Genomic DNA, 14,917 nt, shown 5'->3' with positions numbered 1-14,917 from the left:
TTATATTCAGTCTTTAATTTATTTGGGGTTAATTTATGTATCTTGCAAAGACCCAGCTTCATCTTTTACATGAGGATATCCAGTTTTTTCAACACCTCTTGTTCAAGAGATGATGCTTTACCCATTGAATGGTCTTTTTGCCAGTACCATACTGTTCTGTTTATGGTAGGTTTGTAATATGTTTTAAAATCAGAACTATAATTACCTCCATATTTGGAATATAAGGCTTCAGATTTGTTCTTCTTTTCCAGGATATTTCTTTGTTATTTGGGGTCTTTTTTTAAGTGTGTTTTTTTTCTCTTTGCAGGGTAGAGCGGATGGAAACTGCTTTTAATGAGAAGCAGATGGATCAAATCAAAGGGAGCTATGCCCCCTATAGAGGTATGTGATGAATGGAATATGATTGTTTAGGCATATGTTGGAAGGAAAACAGCTACTACAACCTTGATAAGACATCTGCTTCCCACACCAGCCTTGGAACCTGTGGGCAAGAGCTTTTCCTTGAGTAGGTAACCATGTCTATCATTGTGTTTTATTTTTTGCTTTCACAATTTGGGTATACTGAGGGCTCCATATTGGAATTAGAAGTTAAACAAAAACTGCTTAGAGTTTCTAAACTTTGAGGATTTTATTGGGTATTTTGCCCTTTCACTCATGAAGTGACCCTAGGATGTGCTGTGGGGACGCAGTTGTGGCCCCAGGGATGGGCCACGGGGATGGCCACCTGATCCCTGCATCACACAGCCTGATGCAGCACTGTTCATAAATGGGAACAAACCCTGCTGTGTGTCAAGGTGAAGGAAAACTCCAAGTTCCAGCTAGAGAATGTAATTTTCTAATTTTTGGAAGGTCTATATTCCTGGTGAGTTTTCATTTCATTAAGGGGAAGAGATGCTATGGATTTTTTTTTTTTTTGTAGCACTCCACAGCTTTGAAACAACACCCTTGCCATTCTATGACTTTTAATGAGAAGTCAGGTCAGGCAGGGTGACATGCACCTGTAGTCCCAACTACTCAGGAAGCTGAGGTGGCAGAATAACTTGAACCTAGGAGCCAGAGGTAAACTTGGGCAATATAGGGAGATCTTACCCCCAAAATATACACTTAGATTTTTTAAAAAATATTATTTCCTTCCCTAAAGCCATAAAATATCCTGTCATACTGTGTGGGTTAGTGAGAGCCAAGACATTTACTATCAACCGTGGGGTGGGAGGGTAGCAAAATGGAAGTTGTAGTCTTCTGCATGGAGGAAGGGGCCAAACTGTACCCAGCTTTTAATGATATGAGAATGTGTACTTTCTGGGAAATTCTATGACCTGGAGTTGGGAGTTAACTCATTAAGACATTTGATATTGTCTAGAGGATGTTCACTACCTAGATACATTTTTCTGCAGAAGAGTTAAAAATATTGAGCAACTACTTAAGGCCCCAGTATACATAGTACACATAATATAAATGCTAAGAAATAAATTTGAAATGTTCATAGTTTTAAGTGCTCCTTCTGTTTTATTTTATTTGAAAAATTTGAGGCTTATAGCAAAGATGGAGGGAATTTAATACAATTTTATGGAATTGGGGGGATGTATATATAACACAGTAAACTGAAGTTTTTCTAGGAAATTTTTAAAGACGACATAGCAACATTATAAATTGTACACAGCTGTTTTATTGTTCAAATGTTTTTGGACCTTGATATTAATTTTTTTTTTATTTTCTGATATTTTTTGCTGGTTTTAGATGATTTGGGTAATGCTTAACTGAAATCCTGGATCTCTATTTGTATGTTCATGAGCTTCTGAGCAATTAGAATTAGGTTCATGATTTTATTATGAGGTGCCCAGTGTCCTAGAAAAATCTTTTGTCTCTGGTTTGGTTCATATTCTGCAAAATCTCCGGGCATTGGAGTAGTGACAAAATTATTTAGAGAAAGAGACAGTGCTCAGAGCCTATGTTATGAAATATTCTTTCTTCAGATCAATCTGCATATCAAAGGTTGGAGATAGAACTCCAAAAATGTCAATCACTTTCAAAAAATGGAATATGCCATTTATTCACGGGATTATTTGTTTTTCCTATAAGTGTGATATTTTAGCTATAAAACATTTACACATAACTAATTCTTATTAAATCTATGAAAATATTTTTTAAATGTTTACATGCCAGTTCCATAAAATGTTTTCATCCAGGTGTAGTAGCCTGTGGAAACAACTGACATTATATTGTAATGGCAAAACGGAAAAGGATCTATGAAATATCCCGAAAAAAGCTTAGAGTGCCAAAGTTTTGTCAGTGTTAGTATGAGAAAGACATATTTGGCAAAAAGTAGAACTTCAGACTTGGGAAATGCTTCTGATACTGAAGCTGCTGTCTTTGATTTTATTTTCTGGGTCATTGTTTCTGAAACTAGATGCTGAATCCCAGTGAGACTGTGAAGATATTGTGAGTGTTCTTGGAGATCAGAGCAGAAGAGATTCAACAGGAGTAGGTGGCAGTGAGGGACTGCAGGCAATTATATAAATGAACCAGATGCCCTCTCCCTCTGGTCCCGCTCACAGAGCTCCAACTCCACAAGCTTGCTTACCATTGTTTTCAGTTCTCCTGCTTTTCTAAAAGAGAAATGGGTACTGGTAACCTTCTCTTTATTTTTTCCTGTCCTTAGAAAGTATAACCAATGCTTACTGGAGCAATTATTTTGTGTCAGGAGACAATGTCCTAAGTATATTAAACAGATCATTTCACTGAAACCTCAGCATAATTTCATAGATGGAGAAGCTGAGATTTGAGGAGTCTTAGTGATTTGTATAAGGTCATTCAGTTAAAATGAGAATCTACTGATTTTGAACAGAGGCAGTCCAAATGTAGGGCAAAAAGTTTTTCTTTTTGTGTTCTCCTTTTGTTTTTTTTTTGGTACCAGGGATTGAACCTAGGGGTGCTTAACCACTGAACAATATCCCCAGCTCTTTATTTTTTATTTTGAGATAGGATCTCACTGAGTTAATTAGAGCCTTGCCGACTTGCTGAGGCTGGCTTTGAACTTGAAATCCTCCTGCCTCAGCCTCCCAAGCCACTGGGATTACAGGCATGTGCCACCACACCTGGTTTCCTTTTGTTTTTAACATTAAAGTTTTTCAGACGAAATGGTCTGAGAACCAATCTTCTATCATACCTTCTGGGCTGAGATGTGGAGTGAGCTACTTTTAGTGGGGTGTCTTGGACAGAACATTTTGAAAGTCTTTTCCAAAAGGGAAAAAGCATCCTACAAAATTAAGAAACACCTTTTAGAACCCTCAAACTCTGCTTAAGAATTGCATTGTGTAATAAGGGAAGGAGAGATTACTATTTACAACTTTTTTTTTTTTTTCATTTGATGTGAAGATGGCATAGAGGATGACAAAATTTGAGAGGCTTGCTCATTAGTTCTCTAACTACTCAGACTACTTTGACTACTTTTCATGTGGAGGACATGACAGTATAAGAATATTTTAGTCTCTTTTTGAGAAAGGTGCTTAGGTGTTTTCCTCTTGCCCTCTTTAATTCCTTCTGCTGAAGATAACTGTGTAACACTGGTCATTGTTGAGAATTAAGAAACATTTAACTCTCCCAAATGAATTCCCAATTTAAATAAAAATGGACTTCTGGCAATGGTTATCTTGAAAAGCTGGGGCAATTCCTTCCACACACAGCAATTTTAAAACAAGACTGGACAATATTATTAAAGACAGCTGGTTGGGGGCACTGGAAAATGTCTAAAGACAGAAATTGAGAAAAATATATTCTTAGAAGACTGTGACTGCATTGGGTAAGAACTGCAAATTTGTTCCTATCTTGCCTAGGCATGCTCTTGAAGGCCCATCCCGGCACAAGAAAACCCCAGCCTCACTATTGTGAAAAGGGAGGTGTCAGTGTCCAGAGCAGTGGAGGTACTGGCAACCTTCAGGGGATTTTGGAAGTGAGAAAGCCACATTTACCTGACTGGTTATTTTGTTTTTCACCTCACGTATGATAGTGACATACCTCCTACTGATGGTCCATTTTCTCAATGCTCGGAGAGAGTCTCTAATCTCATAGCTTTTTTGTTAAAAAAATATTGAACATGGGCTGGGGATGTGGCTCAAGCGGTAGTGCGCTCGCCTGGCATGCGTGCGGCCCGGGTTCGATCCTCAGCACCACATACAGACAAAGATGTTGTGTCCGCCGATAACTAAAAAAAAAAAGAATAAATGTTAAAAATTCTCTCTCTCTCCCTCTCTCTCTCGCACTCTCTCTTTTAAAAAAATATTGAACGTGTTGGGATATTTGGGGGGCAGAGCAGACATGTTAGGAATTTATATTTAACTTTGGTGGGGGGTTAGGCCTTCTTTTTGGAGGTGAAGAAGTCTGGAGAGAAGCAGGTGCACATTCTTCAAGAAAAACTTGCTTTTCCAATTTTTACTGTCCTTTTGGTTCCCAGCAAAGTGTCCTTTGGGATCCATTGTGTTCGCAAGTGCTACAATCCCTTAATTTGAATAACCCCAGGAATAAGCTGAGCTGCTACACATGCTAGGGATAGGACAATGGCTTAGGCCACTGCCACATGGGAGTGGCCTTAATTTGGGGCTTTCTCTGGATTTAGGTATACCTAGAGGAGGAGGGAAACAGGGTCTAGCTGGGCCTGAGCTCTTGGCTCATCCTTTGTACTCCACAGTCATCAAAATAACTATTGATCCATGTTTGTCACTCTGGAGACTAATTCAGTCTCCTCTGGGTAAGATTTTATGAATAGTTTCTCACACAATTATGGAGTATGAGAGGCCCCCACATCTCCAGTCTGAAGATGGAGACTTGGGAGAGTCAATGTGTAGTTCTGGCCTGAATCTGAAAGCCCGAGAGCCAGGAGAGTCTATGGTGTGAGTTGCAACCTGAGTCCAAAGGCAGGAGATGAGCAATGTCCCTGTTCAAAGACAGGGGGATAATTCTTCCTTATGCAGCCTTTTCATTCGATTCATGCCTTCACTGGGGAGGACAGTCTCCTAAGTGTATTAATTCAAACATTAATCTCATCCCCAACACCCTCATAGACACCTTCAGAATAATTAACCAAGAATCTGGGCATCCCATGGCTTAGTCAGGTTGACACATTCTGTGTCAAATGAGTATTAAGTTGACACATACAAATAACCATCACAGTGATTTAAAGTGAATTAAGTCAATCTGTTCAATATTTTTGATCAGAGTTGACCTTGGTTATAAAAGAACATCCTATTATCTCTTACTTCGGATGGGGCATAAGTTGGACTAGGACAAATTCTTGTTACCTGAAAGTTGAACAACTCTACTACAGAGCAAATAGTACAAAGCTTCCCAGGCAAGAAAAAAAAATATGTCTTAGAGATAATTGTCCTTAAGCACAATTAAAATCTGTTTGGAGAACTACAAAGCTAACTATAAATAAAGACAACCTTGGTAAGGACCAGAATAGACCAGAATAGACAAAAGAGCGCTGTGAGAATACAGGATGAGGAATTGAGGATGGCATTTTAGTTGTGTCTTAATTTTTTTTTCATTATTTATCTTTACCTTTGTTTCTATTGATATATCAGTTATATACTATAAAATTCACAATGTTCAAGTGCACAACTTAGTGACTTTAAATAAAGTTAGAAAATTGTGCAACCGGAGTCACCACTATATAATTCCAGAGTATTTTCATTATCTTCACGATAATATTTTTATAGCAGACTTTTTCCCCCAATTCACCATCATACACAATCTCATAAATGCTACATCATGAATTTATTGATGAAATTTGTTGACTCATCATCAACCTGGGTAGAGAAGAAGTTGTTTTTAATTTATGACCCAAAACTTTGGTGTCATGTGGCATGTCATCAGTATTTATGAGTTTTATTGTCTGAGAGTGGAACCCTTTTAGTTTCTCATCTTCTTTCCCCAACATTTTAATATGACGTTATATAGGTTAGTGTTTTTTTCCTGTTTATTTTATTATTATTATTATTTATTTTTTTGCAGTGCTAAAAATGGAACCCAGGGCCCCAGGTCTCAATGTATTCTCACCAACATACAACTTTTCCTTTTCTAGAAAATAAATTCTCTTACCAGAAAAATGTTTCCTGAGTCTTTTTGTTGAAAACTTTATTCTGTTTTGGGATTCCAATTACCATTTAAAATAATCAGCTTCTTTATTTGTTAAATGGCTATAATTTGTGGTTCTGTGCTTTTTTTATTTGCCAGAGCTGTCATTGCAGTTGGATGTTTTCTTCTCCCAGACCACATGCAATGAAGTAGCAACGTGGATTACCAGCCCATGTAAAATTCATTAATATTTAGCTTTCATTGTAAAGACAGATTGGTAGGGGAACGTTTGCAACTCTTATTGCATTAGAGAAGCCAAAGGAAAATTATAGTTATTTATCATTAACCTTATCAGAAATGTCTGTCGACCTAAGCCTAAAAACCTCTTTTCCGTTCTTACAGACATGTCAGACATGTCTACAAAATTAAAATACTCTGTGAATCAGGAAGACATAATCAATAACCAAAGAAGAGAATAAACAAACAAACAAAACACAGTAGCTTCACAGTGCAACTTACTTCTACTGTCCCCATGTGCATTTTTCAGTGTTTACAATAGCACTATCAGGGAGAGAGTTGACCTATACGTATAAATTCCCTTCTGGAACCAAGACTCACGTTTGATTTTCTATCACTGCAGTAGACATTGTTGACATTGGGGAACGGGAGGCTCTGACAGAAGGAGCCTGGTACCAACAGTCCACTGCTTCCTGCTTGTGACTGCTCACCTTTTCTTGTGGTATTACCTGAAATGGACCCAACTCCGAGTCTGGTTTATCAATTTCTAATACCATTACCATGTGTTGTATTTACTACTCAGTGGGAGATAACATTTGAGCTATTTTTTTTTCTTCTGCAGGCTCATCTGGGTTGCAGAGTTGTATATACTCTGTGTGCTCAGTGGTGTGTAACCTAGATGGAGTCTTTGGGTCTCTGAACAAAGGTCAGATGAACAAAAAGCTCATTAGGACCTGGCACTAACTTCCTTTTAGTACTTATCAAGTCTAATTGTTTGTTTATTGCCTCTTTTCCCTGACTGGACTGCATGTTCCATGAAGGAAAGGCTTTTTAAATTTACTTTAATTCCTCAGTATGTTGCATAACATCCTGCAAAAGACAAATGTTCCCTAAATGTTTATATAGTGAGTAAATGCTGAATTCCCCCAAACATTTTGTGTCTGTCTGCTCCATGCTTATTTGTGGAGATAACTTCTCTGACAAAATGTTCAGAGTGGTCTAATTTTAATAATAGCAAGCCCCGGCAGGCACTGAGTAACAGCCGAACTCTTAAAAATGTATTAAAGTCCCAGTCACTCTACTGATGGCGGAATGAATGTAATTTTTCCTGATGCAATATAAGCAACTCAAGTTAACACTCAGTATTTTTTTTTTTTCATATACTTTGGCCATGGGCTACAAACAAATGAAAAGTAATTTTATCCTAGCTAAACAATAACCTTTGGAGAATCCTGGAGCCTATAACATCTCAAATTGCTGAAAATATCTCAACTCTGCTTTCTCCTTAAGACATACATCTGTAGCTCTTGCTCTGCCAATGGGGATTAGTTTGTTATTTGTGATGATGCATCCTAAGTAGGTACAGAAGGCAGTGTTGTCCTTCTGCTGCAGACTCTGGGGATATTTGCAGGAAATGAGATACTTTCTTCTGAGAAAATTCATTGGCTCTAGTTATTTGTTTCCCAGTTCAAAGCATTCCTTTGTCTCTGACATGGGATATTATGAAAATCCCCAGGGCATTTTGTAAAATTAGAGATACCACCTGATACCTTTTGCCATCAAGCACAAGTTACGCTATAGAGATGAGAGTTAAGGGTCACGTAAACTCCTCTTTGTCATTATATAAGTGACATCCTCTACCTTATTGTGGCTTTACTTGGTACTTGGCCCATTTGTTTTTCTTTAATGTCTCTGATGTCTTGCAGGTTAGATTATTAATAAAATCATTACTGCTTTCTTACAAAGCTTTCTTACAAAGACACTATCACTTTCTCTTTGTCAGTATTTCTTGCTTTCCTGTCCTGTATTGATATCCTTTAGGCTCACTATTTCTATTCTGATGTAATGTTCCCCCTTTAAGACCCTTTTGTCTATCTCTCCTGCCTTTTGGATTTTTTCTTCCTTTTCATGATTTATTCTTTGAATAAGCTCTCAAGCAAGTTGACTCACTTCTTGCCTGAGCTCTTGTTTAAGATCCACTTGTTTGAGATACTTTTCCTGGATACATGACAACTAGATTGCGAGTTTGAACAGTAAAAATATTTCATTGAAGTGTTAAGTTTTTTTTTTTTTTTTAAAAGTTTGCTGTCACTATTTCTGTTCCCTGAAGCTACTCATCATTTGCCAAGCCATTTTCTTAGCTCCATGTGAACTTGGCCTTGCTCAGAATGGTATTCAGAATAAGAAGGAAAGAAACACTCATCTTTTACCTTCAAAATGATTTATCTTTCAATGAAAATAAAGTGAATGATCCTCCAGAAACCCTATCACATAGTTATTATAAATAATAAAATTGAACAAGTGAAGCAACCAGATTCTACAATGCTTAAATAACTTATCCAGTCTATGCAGTGAAAGTCAGAAGGAACCAGGATTTGCTACTGGGCAATAGAATTTCTAGTGTCACTCTCAACCCATTAGATGTGGTCTTGTTTCTTGGAAAGCCTTAAAATGAACACATTTCCAATTTTATACTTAAGAGAAATAATTGGGAAATGAGGTGAGAGAAAGAATTAGCATACATACTAATCTCTGAACTATCTTCTTAACTACTAATTGGGTCCTATAAAGTGCTAGCACTATTACAGGTGCTGGGGACAGATCAGTGGAACAGTCTTGCTCTGTGGGAGTTTACATTCTAGAGGAAGAGGCAGATGTTCACAGACAAGCAAGCAAATACCAAAAAAGGAAATGTCTAATAATAGTTAATGTTATGAGGGAAATAAACCAAGGGGACTTGATTGTGACTGCTGAGGGATGGTCCCTTAGCTGGATGACCTGGGAAGTCCTTTTGGAAAGGTGGCATTGGAGCTAGGAGTCAAGAGGAGAAAATTTTAGTCACTATTATTAAGAATTAGAAACAAATGACTTCAACTGTGTCAACAAATTTGGAAACAAAAGAAACCTTATTAAAGTGAGTAAAAAGCAAAGATAGGATGGAGGCAAAAACATCCCATTATTTCACTAGACACATGTATCAAAATGACTTTCAAATCTCCTTTCTCTCTCAAGTGTCCTTTTTTAGTGGTTTTTCTTTTCTTTCTTTCTTTTTTTTTTAGTTGTAGATGGACACAATACCTTCATCCTTAATTTTATTTATTTATTTTTTATGTGATGATGAGGATCGAACTAGTGCCTCACACATGCCAGGCAAGTGCTGTACTACTGAGCTACAATACAACCTCTCAAGTGTCTTTGAATACAGATCCAAAAAGCATATATGTTCTGTTTTGAAATAACAAAAGCTTTTTATTGGGCATTGATAATTTTCATTTTACTTTTATTGAGTTACAGATATATGTAGTTTTTTTTTTAACATCAAATAATTCCAAGGGGCTTAAAAGGAAAGACTGTTGTCTCATGTTGTATTGGCTCCCACCTACAGTTTCCACTACTCAGAGACAGCCACTCTCAATACCTTAGCACCTTTTGCTTTTGTATATTTTTATTGGTGCTTTACAGTTGTAAATAATGGTGGGACTTGTTACATATTCATACAGGCATACAATATAACAACATAATTTGACGAATCATCCCACAGTATTTCCCCTTTCCCTCCTCACCTCTCATCCCTGGTCTCTTTGCTGTACTTTATTGATCTTCTTTTGATTTTCACGAGACAGCGCCCCCTTCTGCAGTTTTTTCCCCTTTTTTTTCTCTCTAACTTCCACATATGAGAAATAAAAAATAAAATAAATCCTCTTAACCTTCTGAATTTGGCTTATTTCACTTAACATAATATACTCAAGTTCCATCCATTTCCTGCAAATGGCATAATTTCATTCTTTTTTAGGGGTGAGTATAACTCCATTGTGTATATATACCACATTTTGTTTATCCATTCATCCATTGGTGAATACCTAGGCGATTCCATAGATTGGCTATTGTGAATTGTGAATTGTGCTGCTTTAAACACAGGTATATATGTATCTATAGTATGCTGACTTTAATTTTTAGGATAAATATGCAGGAGTGGCAAGCTGAGTTGTATGGTGGTTCCATGCCTAGTCTCTTGAGGAACCTCTATGCTGAATTCCATAGTGATTGTACTAATTTGCAATCCCACCAAAATTATAAAATTGTTCCTTTTTCTTCACATCTTGTCCAGCATTAATTATTGTTTGCATTCTTTGATGACTGCCATTCTGACTAGAGTGAAATGAAATCTCAGTGTAATTTTTATTTGAATTTTCCTGATTGCTAAAGGTGTTGAACATTTTATATGTTGTTGAGCATTTCATATATTTGTTGGCCATTTGTATTTCTTCTTTTGAGAAGTGTATTTAGTTCACTTGCCCATTTATTAATTGGGGTTTTGTTTTTGAGATTTCTATAAATTCTGGATATTAATTCTCTGTCAGAGAGTAGCTGGCAAAAATCTTCTTCCATTCTGCAGTTTCTCTTCATATTCCTAATTGTTTGCTGTGAAGAAACTTTAATTTGATGCCATCCCATTTATTAATTCTTGGCATTACTGAGAAAGCCATTTGCTTGTGTGTATGTCATAGTGTTGACTCTACATTTTCTTCTAGGAGTTGCACAATTTCTGGTCTAATATATAGGCTTTGGATCTGTTTCTGAGTTGTGCAGAGTGTTAGATAAAAACCTAGTATCATTCTTCTGCATATGGATAACATTCAGTTTACCCAGGATGTCTTTTTTCTAGTATGTTTTTGACACCTTTGTCAAGGATCAGATGACTGTATCTGTGTGGTTCTGTCTCCGGGTCTTCTATTTTGAACCATTGATTAATATGTCAGTTTTTATCCAGTACCGTGTAGTCTTTTGTTACTATACCTCTGTAGTATAATTGTGATGCTTCCAGCATTGCTTTTTGGGCTTAGAATTGCTTTGGCCATTCTGGATCTTTTATTCTTCCAAATGAATTTTAGGACTGTTTTTTTTCTAATTATGCAAAGTATATCATTGATACTTTGATGAGGATTGCATTAAATCTGTATAACACTTTTGGTAATATGCCATTCAGAAAATATCAATTCTGCCTATTCATGAACATGGCCGGTCTTTCCATCTTTTTGTGTCTTCTCACTTTTTTCCTTCAATGTTCTGTAGTTTTCATTGTAGAGGACTTTCACCTCCTTAATTAGATTTATTCCTAGGAATTTTTTGATGCTATTCTGAAAGGGATAATTTACTGATTTTTTTTCTCAGCAGATTCATTATTGGCTTAAAAGGAAGTTATTGAATTTTGTATACTGATCTAACCTGCTACTTTGCTGAATTTGTTTACTAGTTTTAGTAGTCTTCTGGTGAAGCTCCTATCTGCTAACTACAAGATCATATTATCTGCAAATGTGTGATAAGTTGACTTCTTCCTTTCTACTTTTATCCCTTTAATTGCCTGCTCTTGTCTGATTGCACAGCTAGAATTTCTAGTACTATATCGAATAGGAGTGGTGAGAGTGGACATCCATTTCTTGTTTCAGATTTTAAAGGGAATGCTTTCAGTTTTTTCGCATTCATTATGATGTTAGATTTGGATTTGTTATATGCAGCCTTTGTAGTGTTGAGGTAGGTTCCTTCTATCCCTAGTTTCTTCAGTGTTTTTAACAAGATTCAGTGCTGAATTTTGTCAAAGGCTTTCTCTGCATCAATTAAGGAGATCATGTGATTTTTGTTTTACTTCTATTCATGTAATGAATTAATTTATTGATTTGCCTATGTTAAACCATCTTTGCATTCCTGGTATAAAACCAATGTGGTCATGATGTGTAATCTTCTTGATATATTGTTGAATATGATTTGCTAATATTTTATTAAAGATTTTGCATCTAAATTCATCAAGAATTTAGTTTTCTTTAATCAGTGTGTTCTTAAATTGTTTGGTATGAGGGTGATACTGAGTTCATAAAATAAATTTACAAATAAGTTAAATTTCTATTTCATGGAATAATTTGAGGAGAATTGGCATGTAGTTCTTCTTTAAAGGTCTGGTATAATCTAGCCAAGAATAATTTGGTCTTGGGCTTTTCTTTTCTGGAAGGCTTTTTATTATTGTTTCTATCTCACTGATAGTTATTGGCTTACTTTTTTAAATAAAAACTTATTATTTATTATTTAAGGCAGTATGTACCATGTTCTCCTAACTCACCCAGAAACAGAAGTTCAGGAAAGTGACATGACTTTTCCAAGGTCATATGACAAGTTCAAACTGCTTCTCCCTCAATGTGCTTCTATTTTTAAAAACTGTTCTAATTAGTTATACATGACAATAGAATGCATTTTGACACATTATACACAAATGGAGCACATCTTCTCATTCCTCATGGTACAGAGTCACATCAGCAGTGTAATCATACATTTATATAGAGTAATAATGTCCATCTCATTCCACCATCCTTCCTTATCCCTGCACCTTTTCCCCTCTCCTCCTCTCACTCCCCTCTGCCCAATCCAAAATTCCTCCATTATTTCTTATCCCCTTCCCCCAATGTGGATCAGCAGCCAGATATCAGAGAAAACATTCGGCCTTTGGTTTTTTTGGGGTTAGTTTATTTTGCTTAGCATAATATTCCCCAACTCCATCCATTTACCTGCAAATGCTATAATTTCATTCTTCTTTAAGACTGAGTAATATTTCATTGTGTATTAATACCAAATTTTCTTTATCCATTCATCTGTTGAAGGGCATCTAGGTTGGTTCTGTAGTTTAGCTATTGTGAATTGTGTTGCTATAAGTACTGATATGGCTGCGTCATTGTAGTATGCTGATTTTAAGACCTTTGGGTATAAATCAAGGAGTGAGATAGCTGGGTAAAATGGTGGGCCCATTCCAAGTTTTATGAGGAATCTCCATACTGCTTTCTAGAGTGGTTACACCAATTTGCAGTCCCATCAGCAGTGTATGAGTGTAACTTTTTCTTCACATCTTCATCAACACTTCTTATTGCTTGTATTCTTGATAATTGTCATTCTGACTAGAGTGAGATGAATTCTTAGAGTAGTTTTGATTTGCAATTACTCTAATTGCCAGAGATGTTGAACATTTTTTCATATGTTTGTTGACCAATTATATTTTTTTTTCTGTGATGTGTCTGTTTAGTTCCTTAGCCCATTTATTGATTGGGTTGTTTATTTATTTTTGTGTTAATTTTTTTTAGTTCTTTATAAATCCTGGAGATTAGTGCTCTATTTGATGTGTGTGTGTGTGTGGTAAAAATTTTCTCTCATTCTTTTGGCTCTCTCATCACATTATTGTTTCCTTTGCTGGGAAGCTTTTCAGTTTGAATTTATTGATTCTTGATTTTTTAAACTCTTGCGATTTAGGAGTCTTGTTAAGGAAGTCAGGTCCTAAGATGACATGATGAAGATTTAGACCTGCTTTTTCTTCTGTTAGGGGCAGTGTCTCTGTTCTAATGCCTAAGTCTTTGATCCACTTTGAGTTGATTTTTGTGCAGGGTGAGAGATAGAGGTTTAATTTCATTTTGTGGATATGAATTTCCAGTTTTCCCAGCACCATTTGTTGAAGAGGCTATCTTTTCTCCAATGTATGTTTTTGGTGCCTTTGTCTAGTATGAGATAACCATATCTATGTGGGTTTGTCTGTATCTTATATTCTGTACCATTGGTCTACCAGTCTATTTTGGTGCCAATACCATGCCAGTTTTGTTACTATTGCGCTGTAGTATCTTTTAAGGACTGCTATTGTGATGCCTCCTGCTTTACTTTTCTTGCTGAGAATTGCTTCAATTTTTCTGGGTCTCTTATTTTTCCAATGAATTTCATGATTGCTTTTTCTAGTTCTATGAAGAATGTTATTGGGATTTTAATAAGAATTGCATTAAATCTGTGCAGTGCTTTTGGTATTATGGCCATTTTGACAATATTAATTCTGCCTATATAAGAGCATGAGAAATCGTTCCATCTTCTAAGGTTTTTCTTTAATTTCATTCTTTAGTGTTCTATAATTTTCATTGTAAAGTTATTCACCTCTTTTGTTAGATTTATTCCCAAGTATTTTATTTATTTTTTGAGGCTATTGTGAATGGGGTAGTTTTCCTAATTTCTCTTTCAGTAGAGTCATTACTGATGTATAGAATGCATTTGATTTATGGGTATTGATTTTATATCCTGCTACTTTGCTAAGTTAATTTATTAGTTCAAGAAATTTTCTGGTGAAATTTTTTGGATCTTCTAAATACAGAATTATGTCATCAGCAAATAGTGATATTAAAGGGATACAATAGGAAAAAAAGAAAAACTATCATTATCTGCCTATTATGGTTTAGGTTCTTATATCCTCTTCATTTAATTTTAGTGGGTCATATGTGTCTAGAAATGTGTTCATTTATTCTAAGTGTTTCCATTTATTGGAGTAAATTTTTCAATATGATCTTTAGTGATTCTCTAGATTTCTTTGATTTCTGTTATGATTTCTCCTTTTTCATCTGTAATTTAATTAATTTGGGTCTTATCTTCTCTTTTTTGGTGAATTTGGCTAGGGGTTATCAATTTGTACCTTTGTATCTTTACAAAGAATCAACACTTCATTTCAATGATGCTTTGAATTTTTTTTCTCAATTTCATTGATTTTGGCTCTGATCTTAATTATTTCCTTCCTTCCTACTACTGGTTTTAGGATTGGCCT

This window comes from Callospermophilus lateralis, chromosome 5 (genome assembly GCF_048772815.1).
Source record: "Callospermophilus lateralis isolate mCalLat2 chromosome 5, mCalLat2.hap1, whole genome shotgun sequence".
Taxonomy (NCBI): Eukaryota; Metazoa; Chordata; class Mammalia; order Rodentia; family Sciuridae; genus Callospermophilus; species Callospermophilus lateralis.
This window is presented reverse-complemented; position numbering follows the sequence as displayed.